This window comes from Carica papaya, chromosome 2 (genome assembly GCF_054855325.1).
Source record: "Carica papaya isolate Zhongbai chromosome 2, ASM5485532v1, whole genome shotgun sequence".
Taxonomy (NCBI): Eukaryota; Viridiplantae; Streptophyta; class Magnoliopsida; order Brassicales; family Caricaceae; genus Carica; species Carica papaya.
The window spans coordinates 18,999,352-19,025,643 of NC_142310.1; the positions used below are offsets into that span (position 1 = coordinate 18,999,352).

At 37.6% G+C, this 26,292-nt stretch overlaps 1 protein-coding gene and 1 non-coding gene across 4 annotated transcripts in view; one reads left to right on the forward strand and one right to left on the reverse strand.

The window, feature by feature from the left end:
• Positions 1-26,292, reverse strand: part of LOC148268840 (uncharacterized) — a 104,946-nt gene that overhangs the window by 47,547 nt on the left and 31,107 nt on the right. The window lies entirely within an intron of this gene.
• LOC148268841 (small nucleolar RNA R71) lies at positions 10,727-10,832 on the forward strand. The gene has a single exon (XR_015817466.1). It is a non-coding gene; the product is annotated as a small nucleolar RNA R71 (small nucleolar RNA).

Here is a 26,292-nt window from a genome sequence, read left to right on the forward strand (position 1 = left end):
TTAACGATCGTATTTGCCTTAAAAAAATTTTGTTCTTATTTTCTTAGCAATAAGGTGATTGTGTCTTCAGATCATGCACCTTTAAAGTACCTACTTAAGAAGAAAGATACAAATCGAGGCTGATTCGATGGATACTCTTGCCACAGGAGTTTAACTTGAAAATACAGGATAAAAAGGGTATGGAGAATCTTGGTGTTGACAACCTTAGCTGTCTACCACTAAGTGAAGAGCCATTGCTACTAAAAGACAATTTCTTGGATGGGTATCTCTTCTCAGGTTGCCAATCAACACCATGATACGCTTATATCGTTAACTATTTAGTTACCAATACACTTCTAGATGGATGGTTGTCCAGAGTAAAGAGAGATAAGATCAAGAAAAAAGAGGCTAGACATTATGTAGGGGATGATCCCTACTTATGAAAATGTTGTGTAGATCAAACCATTGGGTGCTGTGTCTCAAAAATAGAAGTACCCTCCATTTTAAAATTTTGCCATTCTTATGCTTGTGGAGGATGTTTTGGCCAAGAAAAACATCCCACAAGGAGTTGGAATCTGGTCTGATTTGGCCCTCTTTATTCCATGATGCATATGTGTATTTCAAAATGTTTGAAAATTGTCAAAGAACAGGAAACTTAGGCCATAGAGATCAAATGCAGCTAACACCTATCCTGATTTTTCAAATTTGACATATGGGGTATAGATTTTATAGGGCCATTCCCCTCCTCTTATGGTAATTCCTACATACTGCTTGTTGTTGATTATGTCTTTAAACGGGTGGAGGTAAGGGCTACCCGAGCTGACGATGCTAAAACAGTTGTGAACTTTGACAAAACTCATATTTTCATCAAGTTTGGGATACCGTGAGTAATGATAAGCAATAAGAAAAACTCATTTTTGTAATTGAGTTGTAGAAGCTCTCTTCAAAAAATACCATGTTACTCATCACATCTCCACAGCTTACCACCCATAGACCAATGGACAAATAAAAGTTTCTAACTAAGAGGTGAAATCGATCCTTGAGAAGATAGTCAGTCCCAATAGGAAGAATTGGAGTTTACAACTCGATGATGCATTATGGGCTTACAAAATAGCTTTGAAAATCCTCACAAGAATGTTGTCATATCGCTTGGTCTTTAGTAAAGCTCGTCAACTTCTTGTTAAATTGGAGCACAGAGCCTATTGGGTGATCAAAAGTTGTAACATGAAGTTAGAAAAAGTTGGGGAACACATGAGGTTACATCTATAAGAACTTGAAGAAACAAGTAGTGATGCTTACGAGAATTCAAGAATCTATAAATTAAAGACAAAGGCTTTCCATGATCAGATGATCTCCAGAAAACAATTCTCAATGGGGTAAAAAGTCTTGTTTTATGATTCTCATATGTAACTATTTTATGAGAATATATGGTCAAGGTGGTTAGGCCTGTTTGTTGTTACCAACACATTCCCTCATGGTTCAGTCGAGATTAAAAGCTTGGACACCCATAAAATTCTCAAAAGAAACAGCCATCGAATGAAGCCCTTCTATGAAGGATTCTTTGCACAATAGGTGGAAGAACTCACTTTGAATATCCCTGAAAAAAGTGTCTAACATAGCTGATAATGTCTAACCTAGGGCAATAAATAAGGGTGCTTAATGGGAGGCAACCCATTCGATTTTTAGTGTTTTTATTTTGAAATTTAGTTTTTTTTTTAATTTTTTTTTATCCGTGACATTTTGTTCTATTTATTCTAACATGAAGTTTCCTATCATTTGCAGCTCACCAATGAAGAGGCCACAAACAGATCTACTGAGTTTTTAATCTTGAGTGTTTGCATAAGCCTTGCCTAAGGTTTATGTCAACTACTCTAGACTTGCCCCAAGCCTACAATAATTCTTCTGAGATATTTACACGAGCCTTGCACTAGGCTTGATCATGCCACTTATTCAATTTGAGGTATTCGCACAAGCCTTGCCCAAGGCTTATGCCATAACCATATCTGGGATTAATTTAGGGATGTTCGCATAAGCCTCACCCAAGGCTTACCCAAGGCCATTTGACACCCATTTTAATTTTTTTTGCCCTAAACCTTTCTCTTTTTAATTATCACAATACCCACTTTGCCCATCTTCTATCAAAACAAAAATCCTTTTTATTTGCTCTACCTGAACCTCCCTCCACTCCAAATATCCTTAAACCATATGAAATAAAGACGAAGGAAGTTTTTCCTAAATATGGCTGATTAAAAAATAAAAGACTTTGAACCACTGGTGAGATAAAAGCACAAACACAGTCGCCTCTAGCAACACTCAAACTCCAAATCACATGAGAGGAACAAGCTTCACTCTAAGTGCAAGCAGTTCTAAGATGGCCGACCAACACTGTAGCCCCGTAATTGACATGCTCGATTCTCTGACTCGAGAGCAAAATGCACAAAACCCCAGAACAAGTTGCATAAGCAACTCTTGAATGAAGAAGCAGCCTTTGGCTTAGTCCGAACTGTTGCCTTTCTCTTATTTTCTTTTAATAAACTCATCATATAACTTGATAATTTTGAGTTAGTCTTCATAGGCGTCCCTTCTTGACAAAGGTTTCAAAACATGGGTAAGGCTTCCCATTTTAATAGAGTACTGATTCCTTTCACCAGCATGGCTAACATCTCGATTATATTGCCACAGCCTGCCTAACAATAAGTGCCCTATTTGTATGGGAACCATCACACAATATCTGATCAATATAGTTACCAATAAAAAATGAGATGCGTACTTGCTTGGTGACACTGATCTCCTTACTGTCATCCAACTAGTATAGCTTATAGGGACAAGGATGTTGTTCACATATTAACCATGTTCGATCCACTAGTAAGCCGTTGGCAATGTTAGTATAACTGCCTCCATCAATTACCATACTACAGACCTTTCCATTGACCAGACATCTGGAGTAGAAAATTATTTCCCTTTGACCATTGCCTTTGGGCTTAACTTGTATGTTCAGTGCTCATTGAGCCATAAACACATCTCCATGTACTAATTGAATGATACTTTCTCTACTTGCACCCACTGATGGCAGATTTTCCTGCTCATTACTGCTCTCATGATCACTGACAATATTTTCATCATCTCTGGTGATCATGGTGCGCTAATGGGGATGTTGAGATGGAATATGCCCAACTCCTAGGCACTTGAAACACTTAATAGCGCTTTGGCAAGCAGTAAGTGCCTTAGGATTACCTGTTGAGTTGTCAGTTGGTTAATTTCCCTTACTGTCATCCACTTTTTTGCCTTCATCCCCTCGAGTCCACCTTTAATTACCCTAGGGATTGTCACTAACATATCCTTAGTTGGTTCCTCTACCCTTTAGTTTCATTTCAATCTTGGTAGCCTTGTGTACCGTCTCTTCCAAATTGACATAATTTTGAAGTTCAACGACGTTGGCTATCTCCTTATTTAGGCCCTCCAAGAACCGAGCCATGGTAGCTTCTGGCCGTTCGTCTATTTAGGCCCTAATCATAGTTATTTCCAATTTCTTGTAGTATTTTTCCATTAACTTGGAGCCTTGAATTAGGTGTTGCAGCTACAGATTCATGTCCCTGTCGAAATGGGTTGGTATAAACCGTTTCCTCATAATGGATGTTAACTCTCTCCAAGTGGTGATTTATAACACCCCGCCCATCACTGTGCTTAAATTATTTGAAAACCTTATTTATTCGAGTCTTTGGCCATGTTAAACTTAATTAATTTACGCTACTTAGTAATTATCGTAATTTTGGTTGATTTTTTTATTTATTTAATTTTTATTTAATTTTCTTTTAATTAATTTTATTTTAATTTATTGTAATTAAATTAAGTCTAACTCATTTAAATTAAACATAAAAATTGAGAAAAAATTAGAAAACGGTGAATTGGGAAGAAAATCTCGCAAGAAAATTCCTGCATGACACTGTGCGTGCGCGCATGCGCACAGAGTAGCTGCGGGACATGCGCACCATCCACACTCACGCACGCACGAGACATGCGCACAGCGAGCATGTCCCATCCGCACTCACGCATGCACGAGACGTGCTCATAGTGAGCACGTCTAATTCGTTCGCATGAGCGCACGGGATGTGCGTATAGTGCGCACATGGCGAAGGGTCAGGACTTGCGCCTCTCCTGTCTAGCGCAGGTGAGCCATCTGCGTGTCACATCGCATGTGGATAGGCACGACAGACTGTGCGCAGCGAGTCTCCGCAGCAGGCCTTCGGGTGGTGCCCAGCACGCTAAGGCCCTGCACTCGCAGTAGGAGACCTGAGCACCTATAGGCTAGCCTGCAATGCGCCATCAGGCGCGATTGCGGTTGTCTCCCTGTTCCAGATGATCCATGCGGGCAGTCATGTTCCCCATTTGGGGTTCTGGACATGTTCCCCATTTGCAAACTTAACTGAGTGAACATGTCCAGAACCCTCTCTTTTATGGTTACTTGTAACACCCCGCTCATCGTGTGCTTAATTAATTTGAAAAATCCTATTTGTTTGGACCTTTAGGCTGCATTGAACTCATTTAATTTACACTGCATGTTATTTATCATAAATTGTGAATCTTACCAATTTTTAATTATTTTGATTTTATTTAATTTTTAATTATTTTTATTTATTTCTAATTTAATTTCATTTATGTTATTTATTTATTTAGAAAAAAATCGAAAATTCAAAAAAACGGCAAAATGGGAAAATCTCGCTGGGATGGATAACAACCCACGCGGGATGCCTCCACATTGTGCGCGCACGCATGCGCACAGCACGCACGTCCCATCTACTCGTGTGGTGCAGGGCCAAACCCTACGCTCGACATGTCGCGTGAAGGCTCGTCTGTGCATCACCTCGTGCACGGATAGGTGCCACACATTGTGTGCATGTCGTCTGCTCAGCAGGTATGTGCAGATAGGCCCCTGTGCACCTAAGGCCTGCGCGGGTGGCGCCTAGCGCAACTTGGCCTTGCGTGCGCGGCAGGTGGCCTATGCACCTGCAAGCTAGCCTACAGCGTGCCAGGTAGGCCACTGCCACCTCAGGCTGTGCGCTGCTGTCGCCTCGCGCTGCCGCCACGGGCGGAGGAGGCCTTCCTCCCTCATTTTTCGTGCTGAGCATCTTTTTCCTCTCTCTCTTCATCAGATTTTGCTACTTAGCACGAATCCAACGGTTCCAAATTTATATAAATAAGTCTTCCCTTCCAATTCTTCCCCACACTTCCATTTTTCAAGACTTAGAGAGAAAGAAATAGAGAGAGCGATTTAGAGAGAGGAGGAAAAGAAAAGAAGCACGGTGAATGAGGAAATATCAAAGTTTGGTAAGGAATTTAGTACTTTTTTTAATATTTTAAGGAGTATTTTTTAAAAAAATTATTAAATTATGATAATGATTATTTTTCCCGTTTTGCATGTTTGTGTGTTTGTAAGTCTTATAAGCTAAATTGTTCTTGTTTTCAAGCATGCTATGTGATTTATAAACACTTGATGTTTTGCATGTAATAAAAATTAATATTAACTCGATATTGTTATCTGAAAAGTTAAAAGAAACAAAAAAAAGAGATAAAGTGGAATGAAACATGAATGGTCCGAAGTATGTATCTATACTGACATGCATAATGCATCAAGTGTCTCGTTAGGCTTTTTATCTCTGAGGGGTATCTGTTCCTCTAGCATCATCCGGGATATCTGTGTCCCTCTCCCCCATCTGGCCTGAAAAGAAGTAAGAAGGCCACTCCTTGTGAATGATGGTGTACCCTCTGACGAGAGTGGTAACGCGAATATCTATTAGGGATCACCTTTGGCTAAGTACTATCATGACTGTAGATATCTGATATGATCACTATAGTTGGTTCGACTGTGGTCGTAGATTGTACCATGGTTTGACCAACCAGAATTGTGCCTGAGCAATTGTCATTATCTATATCTGATCTGGTCATTTCACATGGGTAGTTGAAAATCTGTATGTGCTTTCAGAGATGGAAATTATAAGGACTTTGCGAAGTATGACACGAAAATTTGAGCATTTTATCATTTATTTGATCTTTTCAATTATCTAGCATGATGTTTGTTTGTTTGATTATATTAACGTATTGTTTTCCTAATGAATAAATTATTTTCATAATATAAGATAGGTCTACGAAGTAGCCAAATGATAAGTATTTACGTTAGAATAATTCACTTTTAAAACCTTACGATGTTATTTGAATACTATTTTCCTTACTAAGCATAAACTCTAATATGTTTGGGTTTTAAGAGCCTAAAATCTAATACTAGATGACATGGGAGAGTATGGGGAGGATAAAATAAACTCCTTTAACCCACATAACATATGTAATATCAAAACTTTAACCGTCTAGAAAATTCCTCCCTCTACTTGAGTCAACAACACCTAATAGGCGTGCATAAACAAGAACTAGGGAACTAAAAGAAGGAAAGGAAAAATTCCGTCGAGTTACCAATGAGTTGAAACCCGCTCCTTGGCTCAACAAGACTTCTGAAGACTTCTACTTCTTAAAGAACTTAAAGAAGTTAAAAAAAATTAGCAAACTGCTAATTGAAGAAAAAATCTAAACTTTAATTTTATTCTCAACTTAAGTGTGTTTACAACCTATGGGAAAAGGCCTATTTATAGGTGATGTATCCTAGACAACACTAGTAAGTGCATTAGTCGTATCAGTAATATAGATATGAGAATCCAAATATCGTCCCACGAAGACCAAATTGTATGAAGTAATTATTATACTAAAAACTATTATTTGCGATTCAAGTTGATGTTTCAGGAATAGGTATAGGAGCTGTGTTGATGCAAGAAGCGCGCCCAATAGCCTACTTTAATGAAAAACTCAGTGGCTCACCACTTAATTACTTGACCTACAACAAGGAGCTATATGCCTTGGTACTATCCTTGGAAGTATGGCAACACTATTTACTGCCGAAGGAATTTATAATCCGCACTGATCATGAATCCCTCAAGCATTTAAAGGGCCAAGGTAAGCTGAACCACCGACACAGTAAGTGGGCAGAGTTTATAGAAACGTTTCCCTATGTGATCAAGTATAAACAAGGAAAAGACAACATCATTGCAGATACATTATCTCGACGATATGCGCTCCTCTCCACTTTAAGCTCTAAATTGTTAGGGTTTGAGCACATAAAAGAGATAAATGCCAATGATAAAGATTTTTTCTTTTTTTACTAAGCTAGTGAGCATTATACTTTCCAAAAATATCACTAGAGCAATGGATTCCTCCTAAAGAAAAACAAATTCTTTATACTAAGTTGTTCCATTAGGGAACTATTGATACGAAAAGCGCATAGTGTGGGACTCATGGTACGTTTTGGGGCAGCGAAAACCCTAGACATGTTACAAGAACACTAGCCAAATATGAAAAGGGATGTTAAACATATCTGTAGCTAGTGTATCGCTTATAGGCAAGCCAAATCGAGACTAATGCCTCATGTTTTGTACACCCCGCTACCTATACCCACTGGCCTTTGTGTAGACATCTCTATGGACTTTGTGTTAGGGCTGCCAAGGACTAGGAGAGGTCATGACAGTGTATTTGTTATGGTAGACCATTTTAGCATGGGGCGTACGACCCTAGATTTGTGCACATGTTGGGCCACACAGGCCTTGCGCGTATGTTACGCGTGTGGGGCGTGCGTGATATTCCAGTCGCATGCTCGCACGCTGCTTCATGCGTGGGAGTTATCCACCTGCACGAGTGGATCTCCATTGTCGTTACTCACGTGCTAAAGGTAGTTTACGCATACTGTACGTGTATTCCATCTTCACGCTGGACTTTGGGCATCCCTTTTTGCTTCATCGATGATAGTGTTGCTTACGCAATCCTAGACTAGCAGATTGAAAATTCCTTAAAGCTTTCAGGTTATTAGGCCTACGGGCAACTGGGCTTGTTTACCCATTGGGTCTAGTTTGTTAAGGACTTCAGAGTCCTGCACTTCTTCTTCTTTTATCTAGATATCTTTCGCGATGGCTTTCACGTCATCCCCCCCTTCTTCGAAAAAATTCATCCTTGAATCTTCACCTAGATCAAAAGGAGATAGGTAAGATATATTTAAAGTAGCGAATACTTCATACTCACCTGGTAGGTCAATTTTATAGGCATTGTCCTTGATACGCTCCAAAACTTGGAATGGTCTATCTCCTCGAGGATTCAGCTTAGATTTTTGCTACTTAAGGAACCTTCCTTCCCATATGCATCAAAGCCTCAACAAATGAAATTATAATCTAGAATGTCTTAAAGATCTCTAAAAATCTAGCAAACTTAGCATCTTTCTTTTCCTTTTTAATTCTATCTGGGTAGGAAACTTCTTAACATCTACACTAGAGTTTGAATTGAAAATTGTAAATTTAGTATTTTTCTTACCTTGCTTTTCCACACTTACCTCAACTGGGTTTGATTGAATTACCTTATCAATTTTTACTTTTTGCTTTGACTCCTCCAACACCTTCCCATCTCTGAGTGTAATGGTCTTAACATGCTCTTTGAGATTAGTCTTTGAGTTACATGATAATGAACCTTGAGTTTGACGCGTAATAACATTGGCAAGCTGTCCAATTTGTGTCTCTAGATTCTTCATGGAAGCCTCATGATTTTGCAACCTTGTTTCGGTAGAGTTAATGAACCTTGTCATTAGCTCTTCTAAGTTCGATTTCTTTTCTTGCAGTGAATAATACTATTGAGGTTGGAATCCTAGTGGTGGTTATCTCCCTTGATTATCATTATTATTCCATGATAAATTTGGGTGATTTCTCCAACCAGGATTGTAAGTATTGTTGAAGGGATCATTTTACCTATGAAAATTATTAACAAAGCTAACTTGTCTAGGCATATTATTAGCAGTAAATGTATTAACTGCCTGGCACTCTTGATTCGAGTGCCCTCCTCCACAAGAATCATAAATAGCTGCCACTACAGCTGATTTTCCAATTGCAGCCCTTGTAGATTGTAACACCATGAAAATCTTCGTGCTTAATTTATAATATGAACCCCTATTTATTCGAGCCCTAAAACTGTTTAAACTCTTTAAATTTTGTATTTTAAATTCCTGAATGAATTTTATATTTTAGTTTAATACTTAATTAGTTTAAATAATTATTAAAATTATTTTTATTATTTATTTATTGATAATTTATTTTAAATTTAATTAAAAAGATTTAAGGAAAAGCGGAGGAGAAAAGGCGGCAAAATCCTGCGAGAAAGACCTTGCCTGCGCGAGCTCCACATGCCACTCACGCATGCGATCTCGCAGCCAACACAGGCACACATCCCATCTGTATGGGGCGCGAGGCACACAGTCTACTTGCGTGGCTCCAAACGCCTTGTGCACGTATATGAATTAACAAAATTTTAAATTAAATGGTTGCATGCTTAATCTTATATGCTTAAATAAAATTATTACGTGTTTATATGAACGTATATGAATTCATTACTTGCATGTTTAACTAAAATAATTAAATGTTTGTGATAAATGTTGATGCATGATACATTGTACGATGGTGAAGTGATAAAGCATGAAGTGATATTTAAGCATGAGAAATATGTATCAGTATCAGCATGCATGATTTATAAAATATTTCATTAGGCTTTTTATCTCTGAGGGCTTTCTGTTTTTCCCCCCATCTGGTCTAAAAAAATGTAAGATGATCGCTCTCTGTGGATGACGAAGTACCCTCTGATGAGAGTAGTGACGCGATATGATTGTAAATGTCACCTTTGGCTAAGTACAGTCATGGCCATAGATTACATGTAGGACCACTATGATTGGCACGACCGTGATCATATATCGTGTCATAGATTAGCAAGCCGTAAATGTGTTGTTGGTTTGGCAAGCTGCAAATTGTTGATATAACATGAATTGAATTGGTCATTGCACATGGGTAGTCGAAAATCTGTATTGTTCTCAATAGATGGAAGTCAGAACGACTTCACACGAAGAATAAAATGAAATAAATAGCATGAATGATTTGATTGACATGATATGACTATAACATGATGAAATTCATATTTTTTAAATAAAATAAATTATTTTCGTGATTATTAAAGAACCCCTAACAAGACTCTTGATCGTAAGTAAATAATGGTACTTTATTTTAGTTTTAATTACTTTTGAAATCTTAGTGATGTAAATTAAATATTATTTTTCTTATTGAGTATATGAAACTTACCTATTTCCATGCCCCTCTCTAAATGAGGAAGATAGTGAGGCACCAATTGCCTTTGAGGGTCTTGTGGGTCCGTGAACGGTTATGAGTGCATAGTAGTCCCGCACTCTGATGAGTTCATCTTTTATATAAACTTGTAATTAATTTTGTTTCTACCTCAGTATTGTAGGAAACTCTATTATTATTTTATAAGGGATTGTAATTATTTATTTCACTGCATAAATTTATCTTATATGCACTCGTAATCTGTTTCTGTATCTGATACCCTTATGCTTTGTTTTACATTTAGGATGTTACATAAATTCTTATTCAATGCTTCCATTTGAGCTACTAATGTTATAAAAACATCTATATTATAAATTCCAGTTGCCTTCTTTGTAAATTATCTTTCAGTGGGCCATTCACTTGAGTTAGCAGCCATCTCTTCTATCAATTCATAAGCTTCTTCAAGTGACTTCATGTATATTGAACCTCTACGTGAAGCATCTATGATGCTTCTGACTTAGCTATTAATTCCATTGTAGAAGGTTTATACTTTTTGCCAAATAGAGAATTCCTCTTGAGGGCATTTCCTTAGCATATCCTTGTATCTCTCCCATGCCTCATATAGGGTCTCTAAATCTCCCTGTGAAAATTTAGCAACCTTATTAATTAATTGTGCAATTTTAAACAGAGGAAAATATCTACTAAGGAATTTTTGTGCCAATGCATCCAAATAGTTATGGAGTTTCATGGTAGTGATTGCAACTAATGTTGTGCTTTATCCCTTAAAGAGAAAGGAAAAAGCCTCATCCTCCTTACATCTTCAGAAACTCAATTATACTTGAAAGTATCAACAATTTGGAGGAAACTAGTTATGTGTTGGTGTGGATCTTCACTAGGCAATCCTCCAAATTAACAAGTATGTTGGATCAATTGTAGTACTGCTGGCTTTATCTCAAAGTTGTTAGCTTGAACAGTAGGTCTCAAAATGCTTGCACTTGTTCCTTCCAATGATGGCATGGCATAGTCTCTCATGATGCGAATAAGTTGAGTAGCTCAAGCACCATTATTGTTATCACCTCCTTCAAGAAGATTGTTTTGATTTTCTACCATGTTAAATTTACAATTTGCTCTTTTTCTTTAAGGAAAAGTTTGTTTAGGTTCCGGATCAGATTCTGCTAATGGCTCCTCATAACTTCTAGTCATACACTAACAAAACTTAAAACATAAGAGAAATAAATTAAAAAATATTTAAAATCTCAAATTAACAGCTAATAACAATATAATAATTTCTAAATAAATTTTAGTCCCTGGCAATGGCGCCAAAAACTTGATGCGTCCTAAACAACACTAACAATGCATTAGTGGTATCAGTAATATAGATATGAGAATCTGAATATCGTCCCATGAAGATCAAATTTTATGAAGCAATTATTATACTGAAAACTATTATTTGAGAGATATTTATCAAATGAAAGTAAATTAAAGTAAAATATAAAACTAACTAAAATTGTAAAGAATTGAATAACCAGATTAAATGGAGGATAAATCAATTAAATCAATTAATAAAATAGTGTTAGGGTTCTCCATAAACTTGTTTGGATATCAATATTGATAACAAAATTTGAGTTAAGATTGATGGGTTAGTTCTAAAGCCTGGTTAATCTTATTTAGGGATATAACCTTTCAGATTTAACAAAACTCTGATTCAGACATTTTTATATAAAACTAACATATAATTAACCCAATTATCTGACCTCATTCAAGAACACGAATACATACTACAAGTCAATTTCAGATTATCTATTCGAACAAATCTGTTATTAACCTGTTATGCAAAATCCTAATAATCATGCATTGAAATCCCATCAATTGAAAACCTTAACTTCTCTATTTGACACATCATTAAGGAATTCAATCAACAAAATATCCATAGAAGCATTAAACTCAATGATTTTGCATAAAACTAACTCAGATATCATTAAGCAAAATCAATACCCTTTATAGTTTAGCGTTCATGTTCTCCCTAACAAAAGAAATCTACTCCGTAATTAAATCGAGAAAACAAAAACAGAAATTAAAAGGAAACATAATAAAATAAAATAAAACTTAGGATTGTGTCTTCGTCTTGAGCTTGATCTCCTCTCCAATGGAGTTTTGAGTCTTCCAGTAAGAAGAAAAAGAAGAAGAAGAAGAAGAAAAACCCCAACTTAGAACAATATCTCAATTAAAAGAGTGCTGCTAGAATACTAATAATATGTCCTATATACACAGGGTAAATAACAAAATTTTGTAAATACAAATCCTAGGTGAAATAGGAAAGAGAATAAAGCATCCTAAGCCATTTAGGAAACCTAAAAATTATGCATTTCCTACATGACCATGCGCCTACCCATGCAGATTGTTGCCTTCAAAATTCTATGTAGAGAGAGACTCCAATACTAATGTGCATCACCACTGCATAAGTATACATCTGTCAGTGCAGGTTTCTGCCTTTTTCGTGCCTTCATCTAAAACTTTTTAAATTCTCCCAAAATCAACTAAAATTTATAAAATAAACCAAAGTGACTAAACAAACTAAAATTAAACAAAAAACTAACGAGAATTACTCAAAACTAACAAAAACTAAAGTAAAAACAATCCTGATTGTATATAAAATACACCATTATCAATAAGTTTTTTTTGGGATAGTATAGATGGTTACAAACATTTAAAAATTAATAAAATAATATCCTATTCCAATCTAGAATTCAAATTAAATAATTAAATAACCTAAGGGATAGAATTTACATTAAAATAAGCATTAAAAAATAATTAAAAGAGGAAGGACTTAAAAAGTGAAGATAGGTCCCTTTGCCATAGGGCTTGGAACAGCATCCATCAATTTCTAACTAGAAGCTATGGTTTGAGCCAGCACAGCAAACTCCTTTCGGCTCAATGTATCAGCGACCATATTTTCTCTCCCTGGGTGATGATGATCTTGCAGTCATAGTCCTTTAGAAGATCCATTCAGCATCTCTATCTCATGTTTAGCTACTTCTACAAAAGGATGTACTTTAAACTCTTATAGTCAATATAAATTTTAAAGGTCTGACCATACAGGTAATGACGCCATATCTTTAGGGTAAAAATAATAGCTGCTAGCTCCACGTCATGGGTAGACTAGTTCGCTAATGAGGTTTCAATTGTCTGGACTCAGAAGTGACTACTCTACCATGTTGTATCAAGATACACCCCAAGCCAATATGAGATGCATCGCAGTAAACCTGAAATCTTCCCGTATTGTTAGAGAGGATCAACACAGGAACAGAGGTGAGATGATGCTTCAATTCAATGAAGCTTTCACTACACTCATAATTTCATATGAATGGTACCCTTTTTCGGGTAAGTCGGGTCAGTGGGGTGGCAATCGTAACGAATCCATTAATGAACTGTCGGTAGTAACCTACCAAGCCAAGGAAACTACGTACCTCGGCCAATTGGTGGGCCTATTTCAGTTGACTACTATTTCATATTGGACGAGTCTACAGAAACTCTTTCACTCGAAATTACATGACCGAGAAAAGAAACTCAATCCAACCAGAAAGAGTATTTACTCAAGCACACATTTGATTCTGGTAAAGAGTCTCCAACACTTCAGTCAAGTGCATTACATGTTCTTCAAGGCTTTTGAAATACACAAGGATGTCATCAATAAAAACGATGAAGTATTGATCTAGTGCATGCTAGAAAACTTTGTTCATTAGGTCCATGAAGGTTGTAGGGGCATTGGTTAATCCGAACGACATTACCCTGAACTCGTACAAACTGTACCTACATCGGAAGATGGTCTTTGGAATATCTTCTTCTTTGACTCTCAATTGGTGGTATTCCATTCTGAGATCAATTTTAGAAAAGACTGTGGCTCCTTACAGTTGATCAAAGAGATTATCGATCTGAGGTAAGGGGTACATGTTTTTAACGGTCACTCGGTTGAGTTTTCGGTAGTCCACACAGAGTTTAAGGGAACCATCCTTTCTCTTCACGAATAACACTGGAACGTCCAGAGGAGAATGGTTAGGGCGAATAAACTTTCGGGTAAAAAAGGTCAGAAAGATTATGTTACAACTCTATTAGTTCAGCACGACTCATACGATAGGCGGGCTTTGAGATTGGTAGGTTCCAGGCAGCAATTCAATTAAGAAATCTACTTTTGTGGGGGAGGTAGACCAGGAAGTTTGATGGGAAAGACATCCAAAAAGTTGCAAACAATTGGTATGGCATACACAACAGGATCAGTAACCTTGTTCCTATTCATTCAATGGTTAGGAAAAATAATAACAAAAATTTTATTCCTTTTTTAGGGACCATAAAGTTACAATTTTATTTTCACAATCGATTATAACTCTATACTTTTCTAACTCCATTCCTAATATTACATCAAATCCTACAAAATTTAACAGTATCAGATTCACAAATACCTCTATTCCTAAAGTTTTTATCCTATAGTCTTTATATACACAACGAGCCTCTAGCAGTCCCCTAAAGGGAGTTTCTACTGTTAATGTTTCTATCAAAGGTTCTAGTCTAAAATCAAGATTACAGGTAAATATACAAAAAATAAAAGAGCAAGTAACACCTATATTGTTCAGAGCCTTGGCAGAAGTGTCATGAATAGAAAGCATACCCTGGATAAGAACAGGAGTAGAAAGAGCATCTGGTTCATCCAACTGGTACATGTGACCTTGTACTATAGGCCAACCGGCATCCTTTGGTCACTAGGGGCAATCCTTCATAAGGTATTGGGTGCTTCCATACTAATAACAGGTATTATTAATATGCTGACAGGGTAGGTCACCATGCGAGCGACCACAATGCTGACAGGGTTGGTTAGGTCAGGCAAGTTGAACTGTAGGTGGAGGCAAAGCAGGGCGAAGGGCAACTCTAGGGTAGCTACTTACTGGGTTAGGTATGGACTCAGGCAATGCATTGGTGCTTGGCTGAGATGAGATCTTCGACCAACTGGGCATGTTATATCACCTTTGCATACGAACTGGGTCTCAACATCGCGACCTGGTCATAGATGTCAGCACGAAGGCCCTTGAGAAACTTCCTAACTTTTCGATTTTATGGGGTGACCATTGGAAGGGCAAACCTAAACAGTTGAACAAAATGGGCTGCATACTGGGCAACCTCAGACTCCCTTGGTGGAGGTCCTGAAATTCCTCCTCCTTTTTCTAGGCATAGGCAGGGAAGAAGTTATCAAAAAATGCATCCATTAAAACTTCCCAAGTGGTAGGGGTATGCAGGACTTCTCTTTTAAGTCACCACCAGTGTTCTACTTCGCCGTATAAAATACAAAAACAAAACATAAAAGAATGTCACTTCTTTCCCTATGCTATTGGACTCATCAGAGTGCGAAAACAATCATGCACTCAAATTTTGTGGATCCACGAGATCCTGATAGACTTCTAAAGGTAGGTCAGCCTGCGGTTCCTCATTTTCTTCCTCATCTGGGGGGGGACATAAAAAGAGTGAGTTCCATATGCTCAGTAAGGATAAAAGTATTAAATTAATATCATAAGGTTTTAAAGGTGAATTATTTTGACTTAAAAGCTTACCATTTAGCCACCTCGTAAACCTATCTTACATTATGAAAAGAATTTATTTACTAAGAAAATAGTACATTAATATGAACAACCAAACATACATCATGGTAGATAACAGAGAAAGTCAAATAAATAATGAAATGCTAATATTTTCATGTCATGCTTCACGAAGTCATTACAACTTCCATATCTGAAGGCATATATAGATTTTTAACTACCCAAATGGAATGACCAAATTAGATACAGATATGGCAATTTGCTATGCCCATTTTTGGCTGGCCAAAACACGGTATGATCTACGACCACGGTCGTACCAACCATAGTGGCCCTATCAGATATCTACAGTCACGATAGTACTTAGCCAAATGTGATCCCTAACAGATATTTGCATTACCACTCTCGTGAGAGGGTATACCCTCATCCACTAGGAGCGATCCTCTTACGTCTTTCTAGATTAGATAGGGGAGGGGGAAGCAGATACCCTAAAGGGCTAGGGGAACAGATATCCCTCAGAGATAAAAAGCCTAACAAGACACTTGATGCAATATGTTATCAATATAGATATACTTCAGACCATTCATGCTTCATTCAACTTTTTTCTTTTCTTTTTTTTTATTCATTATTTTTACCAGGCAATAATACTGACTACATGTTATATTTATTACATGCAAATCATCAAGTGTCTATAATTCACATAGCATGCTTGAAAACAAGAACAATTCGATTATCTGAACTATAAATGTAAAGGCATACAAGTAGTCAAAATCACAATCATCACGTTTAATAATTTTATTTTATCTAAAAATATCCCTTAAGACATCAAAAGAAATACTAAATTCTTTACTGAAACCTTGATGTTTTCTCCTTCACTATTCCTCTTTTCTTTTCCTCCTTCTCTCACTAGATTACTCTCTCTCTAAGTCTAGAAAAAGGGAAGAATGGGAATGTGGGGAATAATAGGATGGGAATACCTATTTATAGAATTTTAGAACCATTGGATTCGCACCAAGTGGCAAAACCCAGTGAAGAGAGAGGAGAAAAAGATGCTCAACACAAAAAAATGAGGGAGGAGGGCATAGTGCCCGAGCCAGTAGTGCCCCGGCAGTGTGCTGCAGGCTAGCATGCAGACGCATAGGTCTCCCGCCGTGCATGTAGGCCTACTGCCCGGACGCCCCAAGTGTGCAGGCCCTATTGACACAGGCTTGTCGCGCGAACGTTGCGCGCAAAGTTTATAGCGCTTGTACACGCACGAGGTGACGCGCGGATGGCCCGCCTGCATGCGATAAAACTCGCGCATGACTTGTCCTCACACTGTGCGCGTGGAAGGGATGTGCGCGCTTTGCGCACATGTCGTGCGTGCGTGAGCGCACATGGGATGTGCGCGTTATGCACATGTGCTGCATCTACTGTGCGCGGCATCCTGCCGAGCGGCTCTTCTTCCATGTGGGATTTCTTCCTGTTTTGCTATTTTTTTTATTTTCTCTAAATTTTCTAAAATTAAATTAAATAAAATTAAATAAAAGAAAAATAATTAAAAATTTACCAGATTCACGAATTATGATAAATAATATGCATAATAATTTAAATAAGTTTAATGTAGTCAAAAGCCCGAACAAATAAGGTTTTCCAAATTACTTAAGCACAACGATGGGCGGGGTGTTACAGAAACAATACCTCAAGGTATGGCTAGGTATAGATCAGATAGATTTAGGTACACTTCCTTATACTACAATACTATGAGGCTTTTTCTCTCATAAACTGATTGCCTCATCTATTGTCCCCTCATGTAAAGACTCACTTTCCTTTCTATTTCTCTCGAGTCTTTACTAGGCTAGGTTTACTCCTTTTTGGGTACCCCTGACTTTTTCTCTCCCTTTCTCTCTCCAAGTATTCCTCGAAGGCCCTTTTGACCTTAACTTGATCCTTGTGCACCTCTTGGGGTGAGAAAGGTGTGAGGATATGAGTGAGGTCGGCCTTCCACCAAAAATAGCAGTTGGCCAAACAATAGTGTTGGACTCATCTATCAAATTGCCAAGGCTGGCCGAGTATCACATGGTTGGCTTGCATAGGAACAACATCACAACATACCTCATCTTTATACTTACCGATGGAGAAGGGTACCATGACCTGCTGGGTTCCTTTATTTTGCCGCTCTCATTCAACCACTACAGCAGGTAGGTGTTGGGATGGGCGGTGCATGCTAGTCCCAATCTTTCCACGAGCAGGGTGCTTGCCATGCTGGCACAACTTCCTCCATCGACGATCATACTGCACACCTTACCGTTGACTGGGCAGCGGGTGTGGAATATATTCTCCCGTTGTTCATGGTCCTCATCCTTGATGTGCAAGTTGAAGGTCCTCCGTAAAATAAGGTTACTGCTCTAGTTGGGAGTTTCATCAACGAGCTGAAACATACCGAAGTACCTGCAAAGAAGACGTTAGTGAAGATAAAACTCTCTCTTACCTTCACTCGTGTTTACCTCACTGTCTCTCAATTGGTAGCTTCGTCTGTAGAGTTGAGCATTTAAAATTGGAGTCACTTAAATTGGGTCTACACATTAGTCCTTATGACACAACAAGAAACCTTAAAGGATTCTGATTTCTACTGAAACTCAGGAATAAGCGCACAGAAAAAGGAATGACGTGCCCTTTGTGCGTTACGTAACTAGTAACAATTAGTCGCTTAATTATATAATGGAACAAGCATAAACATAAAGAATGAAACATAGATCACAAAGAATGATAATTCAGACTGATGTGTAGGGATCCAATCAATTCTTATGGATATAATCGACAAGTCTATCTTCCTATACTACTCTTAATTTGTAACATCTCAAATGCTAATAAGGCATAAGAGTGCTAGATACAGAAATAGATTACAAGTGTATAATAGTTAAATGTATGTAGTGAAGCAATTTTTACAAATCCCTTATAAAATATGAGTTCCCAATTACATATATAATTGAGGCCAGAAGTGGCAACAAAATACAAAATAACAAAATACAAAATATCAAAATATAAAAAAGGGAACTTCTATCACTATGTAAAAAGGCTCATCATAGTGCAGGACAAGTCATGCACTCAAAAAGGTTTATAGATCTACGAGATCCTTAAAGACTTCAAGGGGTAGGTCAACGATCTGTTTCTCACTATCCTACTCATTTGGATGGGGACATGGAAAGGTATAAATTCTATATACTCAGTAAAGAAAACAATATTTAAATAGTATCATAATATTTTTAAGGTAGTTACAAGTATCATCATTACTTATCATTAAGAGTTATGTTAGGGTCCTTCATTAAATTATGAAAATAATTTATTTTATTAAAAAAATTATCAAACCCATAGTCATATCATATCAATCAAATATATCATGCTAAAAATAGAAAAAATCAAACAAATCACGATATGCATTATTTTTTGTGTCATTCTTCGTGAAGTTGTTCCTACTTCTATCTAGTGAGAGTAATATGGATTTCTAACTACCCGTGTGGAATGACTAATTCATTTTATTTATAAGAACAATTTGTGGCTTGCCAAACTATGAAATGATCTTTAACCATGGTTATGCCAACCACAGTGGTCCTATATGTTAACTACGGTCACAATCGTACTTCACTTACGGTGACCCCTACAATCATATCGCATCACCACTCTCGTTATAGGGTATGCCGTCATCCACAGGACCAGTCCTCCCATGTTTTTTCAAACCAGATGGAGGAGAAACAGAAACCCTTCACAGATAAAAAGCCTAACAAAACTCTTTATGAATTATGCATATTAATATCAATACATATTTCTAATGTCTATGCATCATTTCATGCTTAATCATTTTTTGGCCATCAATCACATATCAACATTTATTTTAAGCATCAAATCATATAAATTACACATATAAATTAATAAGTTCATATATGATCATAAAACATGCATTATCACGTAAAATTACTTCGTTTAGGCAAAAAATTAAACCATGCAAATCATAAATTTAAACCTCATTAGTTTTAATTCTATAAATGCTCCTTAGGATGTTTAAAAGTAAATACTAAATTTTTTACCAAAATCTTGATGTTTCCTAAATCTTTTCTTCTTCTTCCCCACTCCCTCTCTCTTTAGATCACTCCCTCTCTCTCTAAACTCTAGGAGGATAGAAGAATGGAATGGAAGTGATGAGGAAATGGTAAAGGAAGGGTCTCTATTTATAGAAAATGACGACCATTGGATTTGGACCAAGTGGCAAAATCTGGTCAGTAGACAGAAAGTCAAAGGGAAAGATGTGATGTGACGATTGATAGATGTGATCGACAGATGGACGATACAATGTGACAGTGGTGCAAAAAATAGAGGCACCCATCTAAATAGCAGCAGTACATCACCCAAATGATGGTGGCACATCGCCCAAGCTGGTAATGACACGTCACCCAAACGACAGTGGCACACTGTCCAAGCCGATGGTGGCATGTTGCCCAAGCGATAGTGGAATACCGCCCAATCAACAGCGCTGATGTTTAAGGGCGCAGTACACATTGCTTGAGGCAATCGCACGCCGCCTTAGCTAGCACCATGTTGCAGGCCTAGCCTTCTGCGTGTGCCGACTTAGTTTGTCGCGCGTAAGCTCAGCCTGTCGTGCGCACAGGCCTAGCTTATCAAGCGTGCAGGCCCCTATAGTGCGCAAGGCACTGCCTGCTATCCTACCAAGTGCAAGCCCTTGTTTGCAGGTTAACTGCGCAGACGACACATGCACAGGGCGATCGAAGCCGCACTCATCTGCACATGATGGGACGCGCATGCAAACTGCACTTATCTGTCTGTGATGGGACGCGCGTACAGACTATGCTTGTCTAGGCATGATGGGACACAGGTAAACCATGCCTTGTGCCCATTTAGACGGGATGTGCGCACAATATGCACGTTTAGCGGAGCTTAGGCAGACAGGATCCTTCCTGCGGGCATTCCTAAAGGATTTCTTGTCTTTTCTCCACTTTTTATGAAATTTATTTTAAATAAAAAATGTAATATAATTTTTCATATGACAAAATAAAATAATAATTTTAAGAAGTAGTTAATTAAATAAAATACGAAATTTAAAATATGAAATGAGATATTTATATGAAAAATTAAATTATAAAATATTAAGAAGTTTAAGCAGCCTTAGGGCTCGAATAAATAGGAATTTAAATTACAAATTAAGCACAAGGATTTTCGGTGTGTTACATTCCCCCTACCTTAGAAAATTTGGTCTCAGAAATTTGTCATGATATGTCTTGCAACTTCTCTCTCATCTCGTTCTACAACTCCCACATTGCCTCTTCTAGAGTGTGGTGTTGCAATTGCACCTTCACCCTTGGGATCCTCTTGTTACACAGAACCTTGTTGGTCCAACCAAGGATTTTTGCGGGGAGCTCCTTGTATGTCATATTAGCTTAAACCTGCATCTCTTGGTGAGGAATGATGTGAGAAGGGTCAGGGTGGTACCTTTTGAGTATGGAAACATGAAAAATATCATGTAGACCCACAAACTCTCGGGGTAGAGTAAGAAGGTACGCCAGGAGTTCAACACATTCTACGATCTGAAAAGATCCCACATAATGGGGATTCAACTTTCCATTCTTACCGAACTGCATTTTTTCCTTTTAAGGAAAGATCTTAAGGAAGACTTGGTCACCAACGACAACTCTGGGGATAGTGTTTTTGACAACTCTGGGTAGTGGTTAAGTTCCTTCAAATGACAGCAACTTTCTTGATAGTCTCCTAGATGAAATCAGTTCCCAAACGATGCTGGTTCCCAACTTTATTTCAACAAGTGGGAGAACGGCAACCCTATCGTACAGGACTTCATATGGAGCCATACCGATGCTGGAATGACAACAGTTATTATAAGAAAGTTCACAAAGGGGAAGATATTCATACCAATTATTGCCAAAGTCGAGGATGCAAGCGTGCAATATGTCTTCCATCGTCTAAATAATGTATTCAAGCTGACAATCAGTCTGGGAATGATAAGTAGTGCTAAAGTACAATCTAGATACAAGTGCTTTTTAGAAATTGTCCCAAACAAGGGAGGTGAATCGAGGATCTCGGTCGGACACAATGGATGCGGGGATGCCGTAGAGTCAAAAACTTTTGATGGGTAAGAAGTGAGTGGTCTTGGTCAACCTGTCAGCAATGACCCGTAGGACATTACGATTAGAACAGGTCCTAGGCAGTTCGATGACAAAGTCCATTGTTACATACTTCAACTTCCATTTCAGAATAAGGAGCCCTTACAACAAACTACTGGGTCTCTGGTGTTCTGCTTTAACTCGTTGGCAAGTAAGGCATCGGGAGACATAGTTTAAAATGTCCTTGTTCATTATAGGCCACCAATAATTGCTTCTTAGAGTACAATCCTCTCATTGCATTCATCATCTAAGGATCAACAAAAGTATCCAAGTAGCATCATGGGGCATATCGACAGGTAGATCTTCTTCCTCTACATCATTTGGGGGAGATGGATTGGGGTGAGTTACATGAAACTCAGTAGGTAAAATAGTATTAAATCCATAGCATTAATGTTTTAAAGTTGATTAGTGCAACCGGTGAAATACAATTTATCATTTCAAACATTTGTTTACATAATAGAGATTATTGAAAATTTCATAACACAATTTCAGTTTATTTTAAAAAATTGTTAAAAATATCATAGTAATAGTCAATTTTAGTTTTATTTAAATAGCAACTCTAGTCTATCCGTAATAGTATAATCAGACACAAAGAAAACGAAGTTATTCTAGGGCAAATCATAATTCAATCAGTAACCTTATAGCTAGACAATTTTGACCAACCCAATTATTTTGACTCAATTAGGTTTCCTTTATTTAGAGACTTCATGCGAAGCTATCTAAACCTATGTCAATAAAGGGAAAGAGGGATTCGCGACTACCACTATGAATGGAAAAAAATTAGGTTCACGATATGGTAATTCAGTAAGATTCTATCATCACGGTATTACTTGCCATTATGACCCCTACAATCAATCACAATCCATTCTCATCAGAAGGAAGGCCAATACGATACTCATTCGTAGGGAGTGGTTTCGCTAGAATCAATGAGGAGAAAATTAACGGTAACCCCTCTATGATAATGGTTAAATGAATTTAGGAATTTTTGTGTTGATTTAAGTTTTCATTCACACAAGAGTCAATTCCTAAGGCTATTCCTAAATTCGCTCACAATTTATCATATAAGTCTTATTGTACGGTCCATTGGACCCACCAAACATTTCTCAATTTCCTCTTGGCCCATTAGTCTTACGTATACAAAACTAGACCAAACAGGGTCCATTACACTAGCCCTCGACCCATTAGGGCCCATAAAACACAACCGGGACCATATCGAGGGTTTATTGTTAAATTCAACGCTCTATAAAGCCCATTAACTTTCTTTTGGTCTCCTTTAAGCCCATCAAGAAACCTAGCCCACTAGGACCCATGTCCAATCCAAGGGCCACGAGGGAAGACCCTCTCTGCATTCACCAATTAGGCGAGACAAAGGCTAGTTATATAGCCCTCTAGGCACAGGGTATACTTGGCAAAGCTGCATAGCATAAGTAGTCAGCACATTGCAGTGCACCTAGTGCAGGCTGTCTAGACACTTAGGTGTTCAGGACAAGCCCCTATGTGGAAATGAACATTTTTCTTCACGTGGTGCAACATGTCCACAAGCGCTCGTGTAGCACAACATGCCAACTCATAGGCTCCCCCTCACGGGACACAAGGTGCCATTGCATGCACTCCCTCGACGTGCGGTGCCTGCCAATGTGACATGCTTATGCGCGCACCTTCTGTGTTAGGGGGGTAGTCTCGCCACTTTAGGCATCTAAAATTAACACTGCACATGCATGCGTATGTCAGTCGCAACTCTCTCAGCGCACATGTATAATTGGTAGAGTTTGTTTATTCATGCAAAGCTCAATGTGTGCACATAGCAAGCAAGGGGGCTCTACCCCGACACTTGGGCGTGCTTAAGCAGTATCTCGCGCATGCTACTTGTATGGCACAACCATGTGTGGCAGTCTTTTTGTCACACTTCTTTTCTTTCACTTCAATACCCTTTCATCCTGAGATCCATTCCATTTAATTCCTAAAAATTTTACCGTTAACATGCATATAATTTTAAACATTCGAAATAAAACAAATAATTCAAATCATCTTGAATGTAGGCACGCATCACCGAAGTAAAAGCAATCTGGCATGCAATATTAAGCGTCTTAAACTTTCCAAGACTTTTCTAAAAATTCCATGAAAAGTATCAAAGAAATACTCCATTCCTTAAATCATAAGTGATGTCTGTTATTTTTAAATAGAAGTAAAAAGGCTCCTTTAGGCAGAGGAGGAAGCTGTTGTAGAGGAAAAAATTATCTTCCAAAGGTCAGAAGCTATTCTTGTTTAGTTTGTGAGAGAAGAGCTACTATTAATGAGGTGATGTTTGATAAAAAAAACTGGAAAAGAGAAAGTAAAGGAGTAAAGAAATGGCCTTACCTTTAGGAGGAAAAAGGCAGGCGAAGCAGCAACAAGTGGTAGAGGTTGTAGTAGTAGCAACATACAGCCCTTCTTCCTAGAAATTCACTCAATTTCTTCATTGAACTTCTCTGAACTCTCTTGAGTTTTCCCTTTTGAAGAACATAAGAGAATAGAAAAAGGGAAGAAGCTTCAAATAGACGAGATTGGATTAATGTGATCTATTGGATCACATGTAAAGAAAAATGATAATTGTTTTACTTTGTGGCCGACCAAAATAGGTTTGACATGACTGTGGTGCTCCACGTGGTAGAGAGGAGCTATGGGGGATGTCATGGTTTATAGATGGTGCAATTTGCTGGGAAGTGTTGCTCGACCAAAATATGTTCGTGTTCGTGAGTTCGCACTGGCCCCGTAGAGTTGGAAGGGATAAAACTCATGCAGACGAGCCTGTGGACAACTCAACCAACACAAGCCCACCAGCTTGCAACTCTCATAGGCCTTTTCCCACGTAGCCCGCGTGGATTAGCCGACCCGGCCCATTCGGGTGACCCAAACCCACCCGGCTCTTTCGCTTTTAACTATTTAATATATTTTATTGTTTTATTATTTTAAAATTTTAAAAGGCTTTTGGGATCCACTTTTAAAATTATTTATGTTTTAAATTAAAATCCCACATGCCTAAACTAATTTCCACGTGTTTTACATGGAATTCACATGGGATAAATATTTAAATATTTTAATTATTATTTTATTCTAATTCTATTCCTTAGGATTATTTAATTAATTTATTTAGGATAGAATAATTATTTTATTATGTATTTATCCTAGATTTAGATAGAATTTTATCTAGTGAATTATTTTATTAAATTATCTTAAGAGTTTGTACTCATCTAGATTGACAGGAAAAGGCTATAAATAGGCATTTGCCCATAGGTTGTAAACTCCAATTACAATCAATTTAAGAGAATTCTTGAAAGCTTAGCCTTTTCTTCTTTTAGCATTTTTGCTAAAATTAGCTTCTTCAAGTTCTTCGAGAAGCAGGATTCTTTATATGTCTTGTTGAGACAAGGGGCGGTAATCAACTTATCGGTAAGTTCGTGGCATTTTTCCTTTCCTTGTTTATTTTTCATAATCTTTGTTTATACATTCTTTTTAGGATTGTAGATTCAATTGGAGGGAGAGATTTATCTAGGCGGTTATAGTTTCGATATTGCATAATGTTGAGTGAGTTATAGGAATTGATTCGATCCTCCCCATACCCTCTCGTATCAGTTCAACAATTCAACAACAACCTCAAGCTTGACAAGCAAAATGTTAAGTATGCATGGATTCATAAAATTTTCAATTACCCGACCCCAAATTTTTAAAATAAACATTTTCCTCAATGCTAAGAAGAAGTTTCAAAGGAGATGATAAAGATTGAAATATAAAGTATAGAATACTCCCCTGAAATTTTTTCCGTGAGGACAAACTGCTTGTAAATCTCTTTTAGTGTGATGTGGAAAAATGTTCTTGGTTGTCTTCTTCCATGGAATTATCTAATTGTCGCTCGATTCAATTTGGGCGAACACTATGGCTATGGATGATACCTGAAAGCTCTTCAAACTTGGCATTTACATTAATAGTTAACATTACAATTGAAGGCAAGATCTGTTCAAGAGAAATAGATGAAAAGGAGTCAGCTAGGTTTTCATTTAATTTTTTTTATTTTTTATTTTTTATTTTTTTGTTTTTTTTAAATTTTTTTCTCAACAGCATGAGCATGCAGCTGCCCATGCCATTTTTTGCCCCAAAAATCTTTTTTTACCATGTGTATGACCATGGAGATGGTCATGCACCTTGTTGTCCTCCTTTCCTAGTTAAGTCTGAATGTGCCTGAGTGACTGCATCACCATGCTGATGCTCATGCAGCTTGCTGCCCTCTGTTGTTTGTCATGTGTAACACCTCTAAAACCTTGCCAAATGATGAAAAGTTATTTAGATTATACCATGAGACACATTGAAGAATCAAACTCATGCTTAAACCATAACATACCACTTAGAATT